The 5,000-nt window shown below is 37.9% G+C and overlaps 1 protein-coding gene across 3 annotated transcripts in view; it reads left to right on the plus strand.

Annotated features, from left to right (window-relative positions):
* LOC144962696 (neurocalcin) overlaps positions 1-5,000 on the plus strand; it is a 233,048-nt gene that overhangs the window by 117,066 nt on the left and 110,982 nt on the right. Inside the window, exon 1 of one of the 3 annotated variants that reach the window (XM_078895851.1) lies at positions 2,943-3,232. The exons of the other annotated variants lie outside the window; for them this stretch is intronic. The gene's annotated coding sequence lies outside the window, so the exon portion shown is untranslated. Of the gene's footprint in view, positions 1-2,942; positions 3,233-5,000 lie in introns of those variants that run through there. 3 annotated transcript variants of the gene reach the window in all.

The following is a 5,000-nucleotide window of genomic DNA, read 5'->3' on the forward strand; positions in this document are numbered from 1 at the left end:
TCCAATTCATCTGTTAGTTTATCAATCTATCTATCTACTCTCCATTCAACCATATATCAATCTATCTATCTGTCTATATTTCTATCTCTCTCTCTATCTATCTATCTATCTCTCTCTCTATCTATCTATCTATCTATCTATCTATCTATCTATCTATCTATCTATCTATCTATCTATCTATCTATCTATCTATCTATCTATCTATCTATCTGTCTATCTATCTACCAATCAACCAATCAAGCTATGAACGTTTATAAACTGATTAGAATAATTTAATGAGAACTATTCACCAAAATGGCTGTCTAAAAACAATAACAACAAAGAGCTGAAGGACGCCAATATTTCGTTCCAACTATGAGGTTGAAAAGGCTATGGTTGAACCAGGGGGTGTCTAAACAGGGATTTGAACCCCAGGACCTGGACTTAAAGGTCAAAGTAAGCCAGAGGCGTTATTATCACGACAAACAAGACAGGGGCCAGGCATGAACCGCATGTCTATCTATGTGTGAAAAATCGATACCTCTAAATGTGTGTGTTTCTCTAGAGTTTATAATGGTAAGAGTAGGATTAAGGGTCTATATAAGAAATATAATATTGACATTAGAAATTGGGTCTTATGGAATTATAACCGTTTGGCGTTGGTGTATTCTTATAATATACTTTGCCGTCGGTTCTAGGTACTATCCAAGGCTATGATAGGTCAGTTGTTAGAGCACACCCTTCACACCGACATCAGATCTCTCCATGCAACAAAAATTTAGCAATATTATTTAACCCTCTCCTTACCACCCATAGGAAATCGTCACATTCGTTACGATGCAGTCAACATTTTTCTCATTATGATTTCTTTTGTACATCATTTGAGCAAAAATGTTTGCTATAATTTAAGTATATTAACACTGTGTTGAAGAGCTCGTTTAGCAGAAAAAGAATATATATAGCAAGAACTAACAGATTTTGTGTTTGAGTGAAATAAATCTATTTTTGTATAGGTTGGGTGTGAAATTTTGAGGAAAATCCTGAAAATTGCCAGCAAGGAGAGAGTTAAATGGAGTCTCGGGTTTGGGAATTTTTTAACACGATGAGGCTCATTTTAATCGATCGATATTTGAAGGACGAGTTTTTCTGGCCAAGATAGTTAAAATGTGTTGTTTTATGTTAGAGAATACCGCAGATGAGGTTTTGGAGCAGGAGTTAATCCGTAGCCATCGTTAACTTATAGCCTGACACTGATAAAAAAAAATGACGTCATAATGCCAGTCTTTGGCCACAAAAGAAAACAAATCGTGAGTTGTATTCAATAGTTCAACCAATGAAATAGCTTGTTCCCTTGAATACTACATACTAACAACTCACTCGGCGGTGCAAAAAACAAATAACGACGTTAAAATGCCAGTCTTTTTGGGTTTCAGTGTCAGGCTATAACTTTACGATGGCTAAGACTTAACGATGGCAACGGTTAATCTCGGTTTCGGTACCGTTAACCCTTTCTTTACAAACATTTGGAAAATCGTCACATTCATTATGATGCAACCGACATTTTTCTCATTCTGATTTCCCATGTACATCACAAAATTTAAATAAATGCTTTGATTACAGCTATAAATACTAAACTAAACACTATGTTGTAGAGCTCAATTTGCCAAACAAAATTCTGTATAGAATGCACTTGTTACTTTTTTTTGTTAGAGTAAGAAAAATCTATTTTTGTGTTGGGTAGGAGTGAATTTTCGGGGAAAATTCTAAAAATGGCTGGGAAGGAAAGAGTTAAATAGACAAAAACAGGTACGCTTGCTTGCATAAGGATTGGATATAAACGCAAGCAAAGTACTCCCCGTTTGCAATATTTGACCCAACTACCCAATCACTGATGGGCGAACATTATAATTGTTATAAAAATAGCTCAACCCAACTGATCCTGTTTGTGTATGTGTGTGTGTGTGTGTGTGTGTGTGTGTGTGTGTGTGTGAGGCGAGTGGTGTAACCTCCGAGATGACTAGCGGGACCCCTCCACCGGAGCCCTCAATCTCTACTTGACGCTAAGAAATATTTTGTCGAAGACAATTTATTTTTAATCGACGTATCCATATATGCAGGTCTGACATTCAAATCAACTCTGCGCCATTTTTTGAGACTTCCATAACAACAATTGCTATTTATCACATCATTTGTATAAATTCGGGGGTCCCGATAGCTCAGTTGGTAGAGCACTCGCATCACACGCAACGGAACCGAGATCGATCCCGGGTGCATTCGAGATTTTTTTTCTGCCCCCCCCCCCCCCCCTCCCCAGTCCACCCAGCAGTGATTGGGTAGCTGGGTCTGTTTGATCTAGTGGAAACTACATTGCGATAGACGAGCGTCATATCTCCAAAGGGTAGCAAGAATTGATATTGTCCGTTTCACGCTACAGAAACCGGGATAAACTAAGGCTAAATGGGCCGAATAACTCCGAATAACTTTTTATCAAATCTGCAGATAAAGACGTTGGACTGAAATTGAGTGGTTAACTGCAGCAATTCGTTATTTGCCATCCATTTAGTGAGCATTTGATTGAGTACACACTAGAACAGAATAGCAGTAGTTATATGCCGGAAGCCTCAGAGGGTCAGCGATTTTTTTTCTTTCTACTTTCTTCCAACCAATCGATATCTTTTCAATTTAATGTTTTTCACGGTTCCTGATGGTAAATGCCAACTCCAACACACAATCACTACGTCAAACACACGTACATGCCTAAACACACCGCCAATCTCGCCTTCAATAACATCCTTTGCTACCTACACAACAACACAGCTGCTAGCGGTGTTCGTGGTTTCTGCGTCGCCCACTCCGCTTGGCTGTAGCGATGTTGTGTGCGGTTCGGTTTTGTGTGTGTGTGTGTGTGTGTGTGTGTGTGTGTGTGTGTGTGTGTGTGTGTGTGTGTGTGTGTGTGTGTGTGCGTGTGTCGTGTATCACTCTTCCCTCACCAAGCCAAGTCAGTTGTCAGTTCATGTTGTCACACTTGTCTTCTACGTGTAGACGAGGTCTGTTGTTTATGAATGGACCTGTGATCTTTGATAATATTATTATATTTTCCAGTGGATTATTTGTGGACCGTCTGTTCGTATTGTAGTTTTGTTCGTATGGATTTTACCTTCCATTCTATCGGAATATTTGCGACTCATTGTTAAGAACAGACTCACGGTACTGTGTTTTCTACATGCATCTTGTGTTCTAATTGGTGGTTACGGTAAGAAGATTTCTTCTTTGCCTTTGCTCTCTCATTTCATTCGCTCTCTCTCTCTCTCTCTCTCTCTCTCTCTCTCTCTCTCTCTCTCTCTCTCTCTCTCTCTCTCTCTCTCTCTTCAGAATGTTTTTATCATCATTACGAGCACCTGCTACACATTGAGTCACTGAGTGAAGGGGTCTTTTGCTCATAATTAATTTATGATAAACGACACACTTCTCTATTCTCTGTTCGCCATCTATGTAGGGGTGAGTTGAGTTGTAATTCTTCCCAGTCCCAGGTTTGAGAGTTTTTGTCAGGACGAGGGTCCAACTAATCGATCGTTATTTGAAGGACGAGTATTCTGGCCAAAATTTTTGAATACTTTTCCCAGAGATCAGCAGTTGTAGTACAGTTTATTTATTTATTTATTTATTTTTGTTTACGGTGTTTTATAGTTGTTTTATTTATTGATGATGATAGTTAGGCTATCTACTAAATTGAGAATTAGTTTTAGACGACACTAGCTTTTAATTCCTGCAGACTTGCCAACCAGTTCAATATTTCTAACATGATAATATAGGAATGGTGACTAAAGTATGCTAAATGCAAATGGTCAGGATTTGTGACAAAAGGGAGAAACATGATTAAATAAATGTGGAATAGTGTAAGGAACCTTGATGAGAATCTGAGTAGAAGTAGGGGCTAGGGTCCATTTTAAGCGTAAAGAGAATGTCCTGTTTTAAGTTGTTACCCCCCCCCCCCCAACCCCCCCCCCACCCCCCCGCCAGTCTAGATTTTGACAATGCAAACTTTCAGGTTTGCATGGAAGGTACTTTTTTTCCTATTTAGGGTGAATATAAGACGTTAATCTACTCATACTAAGATCGCATTCGATACAGTTTAGGTTCAAAGCCTACCAAAAGACCTCTTGCTGACCTAAATTTAAAATATAAAAATTTTAAAAAATATTACGCAATGCATTTCTCATCCCCGATTTTAGAGCAGCCATGTAATATTTGTTGTTATGGTAACATTACACGAGAAGACTAGTTGAAATTTGAAGTAACAATAAACAAACTTTAATAAAGAATCATATAGATACAAACGGTCATGTTTGGGTTCATTCGTAGAAGTAGAAGTAGTCTAAAACGGAAAAGATCAATGCCCACCAATCCGCGCAGTTGAATAATGAGTACAATTGAACACGTTAAACAATAGGAATACAAATACATTACAGGCCACGTCTTTGAGGTTTAAGTCTCGTGTTTGGGCGGTTTTTATCATGTTGAAAGTAATTTTAATCCATTGAGATTTGAGTTTGTCTGTCTTTTACATTTTTATTTATTTTAAAATTATTTTTAAAAGCCAAAATGAAATTAAAAAGTTTTTTTAAAAAATGGATTACGACGTAGTACTCTCAGTGAATGGTACAGATTCATATACAATCACCAGTCATTTCAATACGTCATCTTTTGTGTGTTTTTTTTTCATACCGTGTCGCTCAAAAGTAATATTTTGCCTAATTAAGCTGCCCCGGTTTTTTAAAAAAAAATATCCATCACCACCTGTTGCTGCTACTCCCCCTCCTCCTTCACCTCATCCAATTCCAGCCATCGCCGTCGTCATCATCATCATCATCATCATCATATAACGGACAAAACTATGTGTAACCTTAAACGTTTATAGTCTGGTTAATACAGTTTAGTGAGAATTACTCATAAATGCGGATGGCAAAAAACAATAACAAAGACTTGAGTGACGCCAACTTCGTTCTAGACAATAAGTTAAC

The sequence above is a fragment of the Berghia stephanieae genome, chromosome 1 (genome assembly GCF_034508935.2).
Source record: "Berghia stephanieae isolate SIO BIC M18660-M18661 chromosome 1, UCSD_Bste_1.3, whole genome shotgun sequence".
NCBI classification, from domain to species: domain Eukaryota; kingdom Metazoa; phylum Mollusca; class Gastropoda; order Nudibranchia; family Aeolidiidae; genus Berghia; species Berghia stephanieae.